Raw genomic sequence first — 18,332 nt, forward strand, 5'->3', positions numbered from 1 at the left:
GTGTAACTATTAAAAGTTCTCTGAAACCCTCATGGGGAGATCCTTCTCGCCTCCTTCACTGTCACTGTGTTGTAGAGCTGATAGCTAGCTGGAGCAAAACTACGGAGCTGTCCAAAAAGGACTGTGGGAGGGCGAAATGGTCTCACTGCCCTAAGCAGCTCTGCTGAGCTCTCAGGGAAAGCTGCAGCTTGCTGAGCCAAACCTAGCACTACAACACATAACTGTACCTCCTTACATTTGCTTCCTGCTCCAGCATGGGTTCTCTCCATGGGCCGCAGTTCTTCAGGGTGATCCTGCTCCATTGCAGACTCCTATATGAGCTGAAGGGAAATAACTGCTCCACCTTGGTCTCCATGGGCTGCACTGGGAGTGTCCCAGTTCCTGAGTACCTCTTTCACCTTCTTTGAACTCTGTGCTCATGGGACTATTTCTCACTTTTTTTCCCCACGCTCCTCACTGCCTGAGCAGTTTTCACTCTTCCTTAGAAAGATTTTCCCAGAGCTGCCACCAGTTTGGCTGATGGATGCAGTGGGTTCTGTCTGGTGGCAGCTGGAGCCAGCTGTGTCCAGCATGAGGCGGCCACTGGCATCTCCTCGCCAGGGTCACCCTGAGGTGCCCCCCATTGCCACCATCTAGACATGGGTGAACAAAGGTAACATGTATATCAACCTTCCACTAAACGTATAGATATCTCCAGTTATTATTATTAGATTATTCCAGTAATATCTTATTTCACTTTTCTCTGATTTTTTTACAGATTTTTATTTTTGTGTGGTAATGATCAAACTAAATGAATATGCCGAAAACCAGGCACAGGAATATTTTGGGTAGTAAGTGGGACTTTACCCATCCTCTCTAGACCCAGGTGGCTCACATGCCTGCACCACGGGACATGGTGGCCAATAGGCTCTGGAGCCCTGAGTTGGGTTGACAGCTGAGTTAGTACTGAGGGATTCTTGAAATACAAGGAACTATTTTGTCCCCACTGATGAACACAAAATAACTAGCATCTCAATTATCACATTTAGTAGATATGTGACAGCCTGTTCAGTTAGTCTTGCGTCAGAGCTAGAAGTCATTCTTTGTCTCCATATTTTGAACCCCAATTTGATCAAATATTAGTATTAATAAAACAACGTACACTATGCCAGCAAATCATTCACTTGAATGTGAATCATGCAGGAAGAAATTATCTTAAGCCTTGATTAAACACTCTGTTCATGTTTACAAGTGTAAACCAGGACTACATGCAACCAATTCTAATACCAAGAGCAATCCTATAGCACTCTAACAGTATTTATTTACCCAGTAAAACAAAATTCCTTTGACTTCAGTGGAAGTCTTTACGGAGTGAAGATTAAGGAATGTGAAACTTCATGCTATCATGGAAATATATATACAGTGCCTTTACTGAGTCTAATGACACACCAGGGAAGCTCTCAAAAATCCTGAATGTATTAATAAACTACTTTTTAGAAGGCCATTTTCTCACAGGGACCAAAAAAGATCATTCTGAGCTGTTTTACTAAGATTGAGCTATTTCAAAACCCCAAGACAAAAATCTATCACCTTCTTTTATTTTGTAAAACTGGCAAAAATATAACATTTCAGCTATGAGCTTATTTTTTCCACCACGTCATTGTACTTTACAGTGCTGACAATCAAGATGTTTATAGTGCTATTAATATCAAACCTGCATCTGTGGAGTGACTTGGGAGTTCTTTTGATCCAAATTCTGCAGAAATAAGTGTACTGAGAACTGAAAATGAAACTGGAAATAAAATGTAACCTTTAGCGCCCTTAGAACACTATGTTAAAGCATGCAATGCATCCTACAGCACTAGGAACTCTTGGTTTAAGAACAGATCTCTTTTAAAAAGTAGTTTAAAGATCAGTCATGTTATTCAGCTTGATAATGTTCATTTACAAACAAGGAAATAATAATTCTTTTCACCTCAGAAATTAGCAGGTGTAAATATATGGCTTATGTTATAGTGGCTGGTAGAAATAAAAACATTTATTTCTCACTTCAAGGGGTCAAAGCACCCCCCTCCTTTCTGAATAAAAAGTAACAGACAGCTACAATTGGAACAGCTGCAGGTGACTAACTGTAGGTAACTACCAACCTTTTGGCAATATTAATGAGGACAGCAGGAAGGATAAACATGTCTTTATCATATAACTAATTATTACTGTTGTTGTTGCTACTTATAATTTCAACCTCTGTGCTGAGCTTTACACTGTCCTGGACACATGGAAACAAATAAAGACATAGTCCTTTCCCTTGGGAGTTAATGATCCAAAAATAACCCACTCACAGAAAATGTTTCTGCCAGGTGTCAGCATTGGTAAGTGGTGGCAAAGAATTATTCTCTGCCAGTTCTAAACTGGATCAATAAAGATATTTCACTCCACCAGACTGATGAGCACGTTTCATAAGCATTAAAATCACATGTGTCCACTGCTAATATTGAAAGCAGAAAATCAACTTGGTTTAAAAAATCTATAATGGTCTTTTCTGAAATGTTCTTCTGAAAGATTTTTACAACAGAAAAAAAGTCGGCAATTTGAAGACCACTATTGTGACTTTTATATCAGGACCATAAAAAATTACCTCTTTGTCTTCTGCTTTGGACTTTGCATGTTACACTATTAAAGGATGCAAGATTTTTCCCATGAGATTTTACTGTCCTTTGGCATCTTTGTCCTTCTGTTTATTTATTCACTTAGATTTTCTGTGAATTTTCTGCAAAGTTCTTCTGCAGAAGTTTGTTCTGAATAGGCAGAGGTGTAGCCATAGGAGAAATCAATCAATATAAAGAGAAGGGAAATGTTTCCATAAGAAAGCTTGAAATTTCACAAAAGAATCATTTTAACTTAGATGTGAGTTTTTATTTCTATCTTCTTTATCTTTCCCCTTCTACCTAAAATGAAGCCTCTGCTAGAAGTAAAAAAATCAAAGTACAAATAGCACTTATTATAGGTCAGAGAGGACTCTAGAAGTGTGCACGTTTAAATACTGGTATTACATGATGTCATATTGCTTGAATTGTTTACAATTATTATTCAACAGCTGCTTACCAGTCACACAAATTTTGGTACCATCTCTCTTCACAGTAATAAAGAAGGAAAAAAACCTCCAATCATAATATAACCCTCATTTTTTTACAAATAAGCATGTACTATGAGAATTATTTTCTTTGCTTTTATCCCTTATCAAACACAATTACATAATTACACTGTACAAGAAAGATGTAAAAACTTCATCAGTTTCATATGGTAGTATTTATATCCATATCTTTCCAGTGCAAGACAAAAAATATGTGGGGTTTATTTTTGTTATAGATATCCAAGTAACCAAATAGAAGTATTATGATGGTGCTGAGGGAATTACCAGGTTTTTAGAACCCATTTTTCCTTCTTTGTCCTTCATACTGCTGTCAGAATAAATCAACAAGATTTTAATATTCAAAAATCAGGGTAAGAACCAAAAATGAACATCTTTTGTCGGTTCAATTATTTGTTTATTTATTATAAAGAATGAAGTAGTCTTTGAACAAGTTTTTTTTTCTTTTGATTAAGTTTTCTGTGGAATGAAAGTGGGTTTCTTAACAATGCATTATAGCACACCAATGCCTTAGAAACAAGGCAGTATTGGTTTGTAATCTATAGAGTGTGACATATTTAGTTGTGCTGCAAAAGACTGCATTCCTAGTGGTCCTTTTTCTTATGATTGCTCCCTTGGTACAAATGTTTCAAGGTCTTTGAGGTTAAGTTTGGACTGATCACACAGTGAATTAGGCAGTCATGTAAACAGGTTTTGTGTTGATTTTGTGAGAAGCTGTGAAATAAAATGCAGCATCCACTAGCATGAGTGTAGTAGCATGTGTTTGAGGGATGCAAGACCCAAGATTACACAATGGGGAGATTTTCAGAAGAAGCTGAAATTTTATATAGAGGTGCATGAGCAGCTGTGGAGGGAGTCAAAGAAGCACTAGAAAGACCCACAAACATAAGCAAGGAAGGACACATCATTATTACCTGCCTTTCTGCCTTGATTGGTGAAATTAGTTCAGACAGTGCTTCATTTTGCTTATAAAAGCCTTTATCCTGAGCTTACAGCAGCCTTTACAAAAAGTGAGAAATACAGTCAAATCAGACTGAAATGCAATAATGTCTTTACACAACCACGCCAAAGAAAGTAATCAGCTGTAAAGAAACCAAATCCAAGAGCTATCTTTTTCCTCCACAGATACAAGCTCTTAGCATATTTTTATCATTCACAATGTGTGGGTATTTCAGCATGTCCTGCAGACCAGGAAATATTAGGAAGCAATTTGCTCATATTGGAAGTGAATGCAAATCATTCTGCTAGAGTTAAATGACTTTGTAGAGGTGGGGTGTGAGAGGATTTGCCTTCATCTAGGAAAAGAAACAAGATGTGGAGCCTTAATTGAGTGCTTCTTTGCCTCAGACTGCTCGAGTTTGCTGTTCAGAAGGGGTGGCACTGCATCCCACACTGCCTCTCCTGCAATCTGTTCATGCAAGGACCGTCCATCTGCTGGGTTTAAACAGACCCCCAGTTGCTTGTGTGTTTGTTCACAGATGTAGGTAGGAGGTTTGACTGCAGGTTTCTAAAACTCGAATCCAAGATTATGAGACACATTTGCAAACATGCTTGCATATAGCAGAGTCTTATCTGTTTGCTGGGAAATGCTCTATTGTTTGACTTGCAAATCAGTTCCATTTAAATTGAAACATGGTAGTGATACTTGTGCATATAAAACTAAATTTTCACAATATCACTTCTATTTAGTCAAGAACTGTAAAATATACAATGACAGAAAGCATTTAAGACAGCATCCATGAAATTATTATACATGAAATAGCAATTATTTGACAAGAGAAAGATTTGCAAGGGGAGTCTGTTTCCAAGTGAATTGGTTCTCAGACTATGAAAAGTGTAGCATTTGAAAATATTATTATAATTTCAATTGATTCCCAAGGATCCTCTACAAGTAAATCAATTGCTATATTTTTAAGAATGGACTGAGTTGGCCTCTTTATAAACAAATTACAGATTACTGCAAAAGTTTGATTGCAACTAAAAAGAGCTTTCTAATTCTTTCAGTCTTTCCTCAGGAATGTCTCTTTCTCCTGAAAGCAAGTTCTTGGTATTGGAAAGTAAGTGTGGAATACGACAGAAATGGTACAGAACAAAATGCACCAACATATGACTATCGTGTTTTGACAAGAAGAATCTTTGTAGGAAGATGTTACTATGATATTTAATAAAATACTAAGTGGAACTTTCTTCCTACTCTACCAGCTGCAACAGAGCATTAGATTACAACCCACAAATAAGGTTTGGGTTCACTTGCAAGAGGAATTGTATGGGACAAGGCTAATGCTCTTGTTGTCTCTGGGTTTTATGGTTATTATTTGAGACCTTCTATGAATACAATTTGGTTTGGAAAAAAATACTTGATCCGTGAATCACAAGTGATATATGGATACATGGATGATTTCACTTGCATCCTAAGCATATGATTCTATAGGTGCCTAAAGGAAAAAATCCTCCTAAAATGAAAGAGGAGATTCTCAGCTCTCCATGTAGTTTTTCAACACATCCAGAGTGATTCAGCTGCTGAGCTGCAGAACAAGTCCAACCTGCCCAACAGCCATGGAGCACAGTTATGTCCCCTGATGCTGTTCTGCAAAATGATCAAAATGCAACTGAGAAAGCATTCTGCCAACTACCTAGGCAAGCTAGACCACATTTGTCAGTCTATTTTATTGGTTGCAAGATGTTAGCTTTTGTTATCAGTTTTATAGTATTCCAGATAGCATTGATTCTACTCTACATCTTCAAATTTTTCTGATTTCATTTTCTTGGTGTAAGTGAAGTAAAACCAGGATTTAGATACCAACCTTGCTAGGAACGGAGCCTACTTGAGAAGTGAGTAATTTCAGACTTTACCAATATAGTAGGATCTGGCCCATATGCAGATGGCAGGAATAGTAGAATAAAAGCAAGATTTCTTTATAGCTAAATAATGCTCTCCATTGATAGATATCTCTGGGAAAATCCTGGAAGCTGGCAACTGATATTTCATAGAAATAGAGAGTGGTTTGGGTTTGAAAGGATTTTTAGAGGTCATATGGTCCAAAACCCTTGCAATAAGCATGGACATCAACTAGACCAGGTTGCTCAGAGTCCCGTCCAACCTGACCTTGAATGTTTCCAGGGATGGGGCACCTACCACCTCTCTGGAAAACCTGTTCCAGTGTCTCACCACCTCTTCATGAAATAATTCATCCTTATATCAAGTCTGAACCTACACTCTTTTAGCCCACACCATTACCCCTTGTCCTATCACAACAAGACCTACTAAAAAGTCTGTCCCCATCTCTCTTGTAAGCCTTCTTTGGGTACTGGAAGGCTGCAATAAGGTCTCCCTGGAACTTTCTCTTCTCCTACCTGAACAACCCCAACTCTCTCAGCCTTTCCTTGTAGGAAAGGTATCCCAAACTTCAGATCATTTTTGGGACCTTCCTCTGGACTTTCTCCATCAGATATATGTCCTTCCTGTGCTGGGGACCCCGGAGCTGGGTGCGGCATTCCAGGTGGGGTCCCATAACAGCAGAGAAGAAGGGGAGGATCATCTCCCTCAACCTGCTGGCCAAGGTGCTTTGGATGCAGCCCAGGACATGGTTTGCTTTCTGGGCTGTGAGTGCATACTGTTGGCTCATGACCATCTCTTCATCCAACAGAACCTACAGGCCTTTCCCAGCAGGACTGCTCTCCATCCCTTCTTCCCCCAAACTGTTGATACCAGCAGTTGCCCTCACCCAGGTGCAGCACCTTGCATTTGGTCCTGTTGAACCTCATGATACTGACAAGTACAAAACACGAGTGTATTGTCCTTAACAAACTTCTAGAAGCTGATTTCAAATGCATTTGTGGCTTAGATTGTTATATGTTTTCAATTTAGTTTTACTAGTACTTACTTTGAGAGACCTAAATTTGCTTTTACAAGAAAAACTGAGACAATCAGTACAGAGCAGCTACAGAAATAAAAGTTGCATTCTTCAAACGATAAAATTCTTCAGTAAAACTAACATACCTGAGTTAGAATCAGCAGAATTATGTGTTTATATTCAGTAGTCATACTCCCTTCATAGACCTGTTGGCAAGTGTAGAGCTGATCTGTACTGGTGAAGGCAAAAAATGAGTATGTTTAAAGCATTTTTGGCCCTGAACATCCCTTGAGGTACTGACTGTGCATGAGCACTGGACAGTTTCTGTCCCCTGAAAAAAGATCATCTGCAAAAATGCTGACGAATATTCTCCTAACTTCCATCTAGAAATCACATATTGTAGAATATTTTGTATTCTTTTAAGTAAAGAAAAAAAAAAAAGAAATGGGTGGAAGGGAGTATAACTTTTAATATTTTAATGATTTTAATGGTTGTTGACCAGCTTGAAGAACAGCATTTTTCAGGAAGCACTGAATGTGAATTGGATGGCTCTGGATCACAAGGGAAGAAAATACCACACAAAAAAAATCCTATTTAAGATGCAGCTAGGATGCTCACTCTAGAGGAGAACAGCTGTGTAGAACAGTTACTATGCAGTAAATTCCCAGCCTGGCACTCTAACTTTCCTATGTAGATAACCCCCAAAACCATTCAGGCAGGTCAGGGAAGTGCCTGCTTTTATTGCTATTAACATGAGTTACCGCTGTTTACAATTGCTGCAGTCTAAATGGAGAAAGCAAACATTAACAACATTAAACGATGATCCCACTATGAAATGTGTCTCTGCAAAATTTATATTTGAAGTTCAATGTCTGTCATGTATTCTAAGTTCCTAGTTCAAACATGTTTAGCTTAAAATTAAAAAGCTTATTCCATCTGCTAGCCCTGCATATTCAATTTTAAATTTGTAAAGTGAGGCTGCTGCTTCTTGGTTCCAACACCATTTATGGTGAAGATTCAACAAAATAAATTCTCCTCACACTTCTGTTCATGACATGTGAATCAGAATTCTGCCTCTGTGTGTATGCAGAAGTAAAAAAGAAAAAGAATGTATCATTGTTTCAGTAAACAGACATGGCTTTTGTCTCTCACAAAAGGTAATTACATGACAATAATAGTAATTTTTAAGGGCAGAGCTTCTTAGATGCTTAGCTAGTGGTAAATTATTCTGAAAAAGAATATTTTAAATAATCTCTGTCAATATTAACCTCTGAATCCAGCTCATATACAATTGTTGTAACAAAAAAAATCAGCTTCTGTTTTATTCAAGTTTTATGAGAGAAATTTCTTCAAAATTAAACAATCCAATTTTTCAGTTTCAAATTCAGACAATTAATATTGGTGCTAAGTGTTGCAACTTGTGTTACACAAGATAAAGGACAATTTATAGTTGGTTTTGAAAATCAGAAAAGTTACTAATGATTCTTTTCTGTAAGGAAAAACGCTTTTCCTCGTGATAGGGAAGGAGATAAAAGTTGTGAATGAAATATCCTTATTTTTAATCATATGCTGTCTTAAATGCATGAAAAACAGAGGTCATCTTGCCATGAGGGAGATTTGGAAAAAGTGACTGTGGAGTCAGTAGGATAATAGAAAAAGAAGCTTCGACTTGCTGATATCATCCTGTTGTCTTCTTTATTTTTGTTTTGGTTCCAGAGCAACAGAAAAGACCAACACTTCTTAGGATTTCATTTTTCTCTCATCTGACAGCAACACATGAGTCTGAAGAAATGACTAAGAAAAAGAATGCTGGAAAGAAACAAGACAAGACAAGTCAAAATTGTCAGAAAGAAAGTACCTTTCAGGTACATCTCAGGCTTCAAGATGACATATTTTCAATTTCATGGCCAAAGAGTGAAAGTCAGGCTATAGTGGTGTAATAAGGACAAGCAAGTAAAAGCACCATTTACTGTGGTGAAAACAGCTTTACGTTTTTGCTGAGCAATACATGCTGACATAGCCATTACCTTTGCTGTGCATACTCAGGAATAAGTGCTGATAACATCGGAGAGAAGCAGGCTGCGTGAGCAGATTATGAAAAGAAAGCAGTGCTGCTGACTCATATTAGGTGTAAAAGACAATGCCCTGTGCTGAGTGACAGGCAGGGAAACTATCACTATCAGGCCAGCTAAGTAGCCAGATTATCTGTGAAGTTTTTGTATAAACTTGTGTGTCTGGTTGCCAAGACTATTTTACACTTGACAAAGGAGTAGAAGGAACAGAAAACTCTTTGTCTGCATATAAAAGGTGTAAAAGGAGAGAGTTGGTTTTTTGGTTTTTATAATCTTAAGAGAACAAGACAGCCAATGGCACTTTTGCTGTCATACCTAGAAAAATGTAACAGGACATTCAATGTGAATATTATTTGAAATGTAAAGGAACAATTCAAAACTCATTGTTTCTTGCTGTACAGGGTTTTTTTGCAATTATTTTAAGTGATGAATTTGTTAACTAGGAAGCTTGAAAAATAAATTTTAATTCTTTTTTCCAGAATTGCCTGGAAGTGAATTTGAAATTTTTGAGACTATTTAATGAAACCAAAACTCTGAGGATGTTAGAGTCTTGCATGCTAAAAACCTGAAAATATGGCTATATGAGTGCAACTTGGTTGAATCTGACAATCTCTGTTTGAATTTGAGAATCAAATACTTTTAAGTGCTACAATCTACAGTCCAGAGGCTCTTTGCTGACATAATTTTCTTTTTAAATTAAAATAAATGATATTTGATAAAGACATAAATTGCTCACAGATATTTTAGAAAAGGTAGTGCATATAATTGTCGTAATTAAGGGTGATGTGATTCAATATGAATTATTAAATCACAAATGCTAGTCATTGATAATATAACGGCTGCATTGTTTGCAACTAAGAATAGTTTGAAACTAGAACTTTGGTGACTGAAAAGGTTTCTTGTTTCTTGACCTACAGTTTGTTAGTTGTTGTCTGCAACAGGCTGTTATCATCTAATAGACATGCAGAATTTGGGAATGGAAGGGGACATGGTATGGACTTTGACATTTTCTAACTGCTTTACTGGAAGTTTGTTAGGAAACACTGCTGATAGTATTACTGAGTTAAATTTTCCCACCCTCCACAAAAATGATTATATTTTTATGAGACTGTGTGTAGGAAGAAATTGTATGAAAGATATTCACATTTCCGTGCCAACTTTTGAATCTCTTCTTCCTTTTGATGTTTGTAGGAATTGAGTTACTTCACAGGGTGATAAGGGACAGATTATAGGTTCCTCATTGTTGTGTTTGTTTTGTTACTATTAAACAGATCTGCAATGGCTTTGATGCCATGATGATTTTTTGCCTTTTCTCTTATAACCCTTTTATACCTTTTTACAACTTCTGTATTCTTCAGTGCTTTTGCCTACGTTCTTGGACTTGTTTCTTAAGCTAGGAGACTAAACATTTTAGAAGTTTCGTAGTTAGGGATCAGTGTGCCCCAGACCCCAATGTCCTCTCCAGAACACATTCTGTAAACTAAGATAGAACCATCCAGGGGAAGGTTCCTTGGGGAGGGGGGCTCACTCGACCCTCTCATTGGGGAATCTTTGATAGATATGCTAATTAGTAAGACCTATAATGTTATACCAGATCTTTTGTGGGTGTGCATTGCGGTGTGCATTGGGGTGAATTCAACCTGGACGTGTGCACCTAAGGATCCTTAAAATAAATACCCCCCCCCCCCCAAGGTAAAATCTTTTTTTCCCTTCTAACTGTGTTTGACTCTTGATTTTAAGACCAGGAAAAGGTATCTGCTTCAACAAGAGTTTTGTTGCTGAAATTATTGCTACTTTAAGTTAAAAAATAATATTTATTTATTTTTTATTTATAAGTGATTATTTTTCTGGGGACATGTATGATTTATACTTAAACATTATCATTTGTTGTATATTTCTCTGGTGTGATAAAGCGTATCAAACAAACAACAGAAATGCTTAGATTCTAAATAAGTTCATAGAATTGGTAAATAAATGCAGAAACTGTCATATTCTGCGGAAATTGGGTGTGCTTGTTAGCATTTGAAATGTGGTAGTAGAATATGCAGCTAATCTTTGGTAAACAGCTGTTCTTAAGGAAAAATAAAATACTTTTCTATAAATTGCATATTCTAAAATTATTTTAAATTCAAAATTTTAAAGAAGAAATTTTAAAAAAAACAGGGTGCAAAGATAATTTTTGATTTTTTTTTTTGGTAACGGAGTAAAAATTTCTTAAAGGAAACAGTCGATCTAGTAGTTCTTTAATTTTAAATTTTTTAGTAAATCTTGTTGTCCAATGTCTATGCCTACTAAAATTTCTCCTTTAAGCAATAGAACTAGTGAGATTTCATAGATGATGATAAGAAATCTGAATTTGCCCTTTTAACTGTGATGAGTTCTTAAATTATAGAGGTTAAATGCAGACTAGGAGCTCCTAATGAAGAGGAGAAGGAGTTACATTTGAACTTCTCAGCCTGCTGACACCTCATTCTCTTACACTTCACTCTCTTAACGTCTCTTCCACAACAAAAAGCCTGGAACAGGTGCTGGAGCACAAGGCCCGTTGCAGATTAGTTGTTGTTAAACATTATTAAAATAACACCACAAAATAAAACTTCTGTTTTTCATTTCTTATCTCTAATATTATCATAGTTATTTTATGAAAGTGGAGGGTAGAAATAATAATTTTAAAGATGCATGATATTAGGGCTCTGCTGTCCAGGCTTTGATACTTAAAACTTGGGTTACTTTGAAAAATAAAGTCTTTTCTTTTTCTTTGCTGACATACGTTGACACAGAGATGCACAGAGCGTGACTAGAGCAGGATTACACTCAATAATATCCAGGTTACTCAGGATCCTGACAGTACATAAAAGGTCATCTGCACAGGTTTCATTTCTGTCTTCCAGTGTTCACAGGGTATGGGGGTTTTTTTGAGATTTAGAGATTAAAAAGAAATGCAACTTCATAGTTTATTTCACAGGCCTTGCTGACAGACAAGCTCTAAAATTCAGAGGATGTCAGTTTTTTGAGTGAAAAAAACTGAAAGCAAACACGTCACTACTTTTTCCCATGTTATTCTTCCTGCCACTTGTACTCTATTATTACTAGTAAATGCTTTGTGAAGGTGGTAGAAATCTGGACTCAAAAAAGAGACAAACACAAGCATGGAAATTTTAAGGAGTCAGTTCCAAGTGCAGATTTGAAAGTTCTCCTCAAAAGAAATCTCAGGATCACAATCAACTTCATTGAAAAACTGGACTAAAAATGGCTGCTTTTGTAGCTTGAAAGTAGATCAGGATACAAACATAACTGTTACAGAAGTACTTGCTTCAAATTCTGTTTCCCAAAAGAAACGTTCTCACTGCATTCTGGTCTTCCCAGTGGCTGAGGCGATAGAGAGGGGAGAGCCCACTCAGCAAGGACATCTGCTCTGTGCTCACAAATTCAGCATGTGATGGGACAAAGGGGTTCACAGCAGCAGATAACACTGTGTATGGCAGGAGGAAGGAAAATCAGGCCTGGGAATGCTTTAGAGGTGCAGATAGGCACTGACCATTGCAGTCAACTATGTGGAACTGCAGCCACGGAGGAGTGACCAGGCACACAGTAGTTTCATTCTTTTGGCTTTTTTCTGGTCAGAATCTTAGACTAGAAACTTGGCAATCTTTCTTTCCTGTGCATAATGACAAGTGGAAAAGAAATGCAGTGTGCTGGGTTGTTTCTAACCATTGAGAGAGGCAGCTCTGACTCACTCTGCTCTCACACCTAATGTTCAAACCCCCACTGGCCGAGCACAGACATAACCTTGCACTCATGACCAGTCATGCCTTTAACCCACTTTTACTACACTCACTGTCTTGATACTGAAATGCAAGCAGAACATAATATGGACTATTAAAAAACTTCTGTATAAGTTAGACACACTATTATCACATAGATCAGATTATGGCTATTTCTTGGAGTGTGTAGAGTGACTCTTTTTGTCTCTTAGACTTTTTCACTACTCACTCCATATTCAGGGACTGATTATGTTTACAGTTTCAAGTAGTATCTCCTAGGATAAAATACAACTTTATACATGTTTAAATGTGTCTGGTCATGTTCAGCATGACTGGGTAAAGATAGATCTCATTTTCAAAGCATAAATTTAGGATCAAATCATATTCTTAAGTAAATAGTGAATAACTAGCTTTTTTATTTATTTAGTAGATATATATGTAAACATAATATTTAAACTGTTTAGTAAAGAAGTGTGATTTTAGAAGGCTCCATTACTATGATCACAGAACTGTACATATTAATTTATGCATAGTTTATAAGACATTTTTTGTATCTATATCTGTGTTGTATACAGATGTAATATATATATGTTTATGTGTCACATATAGATGCATATGTGTGCACATGTACAGCTATATAAATTTTCATATATACTTAAATTTATATATATATTTAGATATAATGGTTATTTTTCCCCATTTTGAAAAGGAGACTTTAAGACTCAAATACTTTTATAGACTGGAATTCCGACCACATATTCATCAGATAAATTAAGATTTGTTAGATTTTAAAATATAATATTTTTCAGCCTTGAGAATTAAAATGGTGTGTTTATAATTTGGTTTTAAACAGTGAAAGTCTGTTAAAACATCTGGTAAGCAAATAATTAAACTTTGCTCTCTAAGATCATTCCATCCATGAAGTACTTGAAAGGACTATATTAGGTGACCTCAGGTCATACAACAGTTGTGGTTGCAGTGTTTTAGCCTTGAATGTAAGATTTCACTTAAGAGTGTTGTTAGGTTCTGTTGCTGGGGAATAAAAAAACCTTGAAATTTAACTGGGATTGAATTTGCTTCAGATGGCATTTTGTGCTTGTATGGTATAAATGAAATTGTATTGTATTTACAAATAAATATTTATGTTCAAAATATTGTCTTGTTACAAGACATATTTATTTGGTTCAGGCCAAATAAACTTTTACAAGTGACTCAGTTGACCTGAGCTATATATTCACAAAGATGGACACTATTTTATTGACACAGGTTTTCGTTATGTGACTTGTAGAACAATGATGGATGATGAAATGTCCCTTTATCTTCATAATCTTCCTCTGCAGTCCAGCTTTTTCACTGAATTCTTTCTCCATCCCTGTGAAAAACTTCCTTCTTCTGGCTTTCTGTAAGCCTGCCATCTAGACACCATGCCTAGTTTCTCATGCCCAGGTTGTGTTCAAGTCTGGCAGATGTTTTCTGCATAATTCATCTAACAGGTGATACCATTGATTTCTTCACTGAAAACTTTCCCCCCAAAAGTCTGCTTACCTTGTATTTAAATGACTGAAAGATCTTTTCTATTCATTCCCCTTGATACTTAAAGATTTTTTAGCTTTTTATATATTTTTATATATTTGGAGCCTTCTAGATTTTAAGATATATTTGTGTAGCTTCTAGTTTTTTTCGTGCCCTCTCTCACAGTTTAGCAAACCCTTAATAATACATTCTTGAAATTCTGTTTAGTCTTATTCTTAAGAAGAGAATTCCTGACAAGGATATCTTATTTTCAACAAGAACTTAAGAGACATAACAAGAATATAGGGCAAAAAGCCTCTGGACCAGCTCCAAGGGCTGACCCAGGGGTAGGTTACTGGGGTAACTTATTTCCTAGTGGATGTACTGGCTAGATATACTAATTAATTAACCTCATAAAAATCATAGAAATCCTGTATCACACATGCAATGCCATATTTTGTGCACCTGAAACCTTTCATTAAAGAATTGCTTTTATATCTTACCACTTAAACTTCATTGCAAGGTTTTTTGCTTTTGTTATCAGGAAACACCCTTACAACATATTTTTTACTGATTTTCCTAGAATACTGTCGTGTAGAGATTTTTGCTCATCTATTAGTCTAAGCACATGACCCCTCTTCTCAGCCTCCTAAAGTTCCCACTTCTTTACTACATCAGAAATTTCTTGTCTTTGTTTTCAAGATTTATACAATCTTTCTTCACCTTGAGCATTACTACTTCTTCCAGCTTGAGATCCTGAGAGGTTGACTCCTGTGTCTGTGCTACCCACAGTAATATCTTCTGCCACTCTTTTCTTTGATTTTCAAACCAACTCTTTCTGCTTTCTCCCACAGTGCTCTTCATGCTTTAAAAGAGCTCACACTGGTAGCATGTAACCTTCCTCTCATCCCTGAATTGAATTTACCATAGCTGAGAGGTTTGCAGAACCTGTTGATGACAAAGATGCTTCAGAGCACTCTGCCCTACTGCTTACCATGTTGAATGCCATTGTTTAACGCATCTTTGTCTTCCCTTAACAATATCCTTGGCTTTCTTCTCATGAACCAGAAGCAGACACTGTCTTGTTGTTTTGTATGCAGCACCCAGCAGGGATTCCTAACCTTTAACTGAAATTTTTCTGTGATAGCAGAAAAACTAAATGATATGAAAATAGTTTCTTGAGAGTGACAGGAAAATTAACTCCTGACATATGTATAGCAACCAACAGTTTGCTGAGACACATTATGAATCACACAGCTACTGAGTTTGCTTGTGCATTCTGAGATGCTTTATTCTTTTCAAATTTGGTCCTAAAGATAATTGGGCAGATGCTGGGGTTTGAGCTACAAATAAAAAGTGTCTTTTATGTGCCTGATTTTTCCAGTTCATTGTAAGAGCCTTACAATGGTCTATTTGTCAAATTTACATTTCACAAACTAATTTGTTAAAAAAGGAACCTCCCTAGTTTATTTCCTGTAGCAGTTTGTCAGTTTATTCTTCTAAACATTCAGGACCACCACATGCATTCCTGCAACTATAAAAGCTAATGGTTAGAAGTGACAAATTATAAAGTCTCAAATTATAAAGTATTATCATCTTAATTTAATTTTTGTATTCTATACAAATCAGCCTAAAAACTATACAATTTTCCTTTTAAACTGTACTACTGAGTAAACAAACTAAAGTGTTTCTTATACCATTGTGGTTTTTCCTTATTTGTCTACTTTTTTTTGCTTATTAGAAGGGCCTTTTAATGTTGTGAGGTCACGTCCATTGCAGAAATAGTCATAGCATATGCTACAAAAAAGTTAAGTCTGGTATGTGAACCCTGGCTTTCCTTCCCAGTTCTTTTCAAGAAACCTTAACACTTCTGAAATTATAATTCTTTTTTATTAGTCATGTTTTAATCTGTACCTTAACATGTGCTCATCTCATTCTGCATATCTGAAAGAGACCCTCATGGGGTCTCCCTTACTCCTGTGCCATTACCAAAAGTGTTTTTTACTGAGAGGTGGGTTGTACTTGCACTCTCAGGAAGTGAGACTGCATGAACTGCACCTAAGTGAGAGCTACTGCACCTCCAGATTGGTTCAGTGATCCTTCAGTGCACTAGCATGTAGTTAGTATCTTCAAAATCTGTTGTTCTTTCAAGGTCCAAGAGGTTACAGGGATTTTACAACCTTAACTGTACTGTGGCTGTCTGAAATAGCAAAACAAAACCGGAGTGAGATAATGGCAGGGGCAAGGTTTGTAGAGAGAAACAAAATAACTTTTACTATGGCTGTAGCTGGGAATATAAACAAGCTTTCAAGCATCATCTGAAGAAGAAGTAGCAAATTGCAAGCCAGTAATGAAAGGATGAGTTCCAAAGTGCTTTGGCTTTATCAGTGGGGGTAGCACAGATTTTATATTCTAAATGAATCTTTATCCTTTGTTTCTGTCATTAGGCCATCTCAGAGACCTGCTTGAAACCTTGTGCGGAAATAAGGCTGTTAGGCAAGAATCAATGGGTTTTTCTGCAATTTCTTCACTCATCTACAATAGTGTTTAGTGACTGCTGTGCTGAACAGGATTCATCTTCTTCTCATTATCCCTTCTCAGATCTGGTTTGTGTTCTCTCATTCCATCACAGCTAGGGACAGATAAGGAAAGTTAAGACAACATGAAAGAAATGGTAAAGGCAGTTACTTGTTCCAACAATTTCTCAGTCTACAATGGTATGAGTAGTATAGATAACAGAGTTTTTGCACAGGAAGGGAGAGAAATGAGAAGAGGAAGGATAAGACTTGAAACAGTAGGGGTTGCTCTTCAAGGAACACAATAGAATGAGAAAAAGAAGTTGCAAGGAAAAAAAATTCATTGAAGAGAAGAAGAGGAGAGGAAAAAAATAGTAAAGGACATTAAGATGACTCAACCTGAAGAGAAGAGAATTTAACTGAAGGACAAAATTTTAAAAGAAAATAAGCTGACTAAAAGAGCAAAAGTAAAGAAGGATGTCTCTCAGCATTCTTCCCCCCTAACTTTAAAAAAAAAAGAAAAGTCTTTTTTCTGTTGGATATTTTTGCCATGTTTCTTTATAATGGCAGCAAAAAGTAGCATCCCTGGTCTGGACAGGTTTTCAGCAGTCATTCCTATTTTACATCAAATACCTACCTTGTAAACATGACAGGAATATATATTAATGTCGGAGGTACATATTTGGGGATTTCAGTGTATTTTGTTTGTTTTAAAGTACACAGTGATATATTAGTAGTTGCTTGAGTCTCAAGATATTGACAAATTTCAACTAGAACCCTTTTCTGATCAAAACATTTCTGTCTTTACTCAGGTAGTTGGTGACTATGGGGTCCCATAGGATGCAGTATCAGCAAGGATTGCTCTAACAGAAACAGGTATGTATTTGCATGCAAGCAAGGAATCTGATATACTCAAATAAGTGGAATAGATGTACCTTGAATAGGTAGCCAGCAAGTGCTCTGGATGCATGTGTCCCAGATGCTGAACAGAGTATGCATGCTTTAGAACTAATCTGTCAATTAGCTGTGTTCATTTCTTGGGGGAGTATGGAAATCAAGAGCTCTTCATTGAGTGTAGCCCAGGATGGTTTATATTTGGAAGTTCAAATGAAATGATGGTGCCTTTTTATTTGTTTTCTTCTTGTACAAAATTTCTAGAGTGACCATTCCTAAGGAAACCTGAGGAAATTCCTCTACACAGAAATCTGTCTATGGATGCATATTTAGTCCTACATGTGGGAATCTGGACTTACAGAGAAAATTGTAATTGACTGATAGAACTTAGTTTATAGCATTTTTCCATGTGATAGCATTTACATTCATTTGAGAACGACCCTTTGATCCTGCATTTAACATGGAAACTCTTGATACAAGAAGAAAGGGAGCTGTGGCTTAGAAATATTCTGACATAACACATCTCTCTTGCTTCCTGCTTTGTTTCTCTCTTTCTTCCTCTAAAACTTTCCCTGTATCCAGCTTAAGTCCAG

The sequence above is a fragment of the Corvus moneduloides genome, chromosome 1, assembly GCF_009650955.1.
Source record: "Corvus moneduloides isolate bCorMon1 chromosome 1, bCorMon1.pri, whole genome shotgun sequence".
In the NCBI taxonomy this organism is placed as follows: domain Eukaryota; kingdom Metazoa; phylum Chordata; class Aves; order Passeriformes; family Corvidae; genus Corvus; species Corvus moneduloides.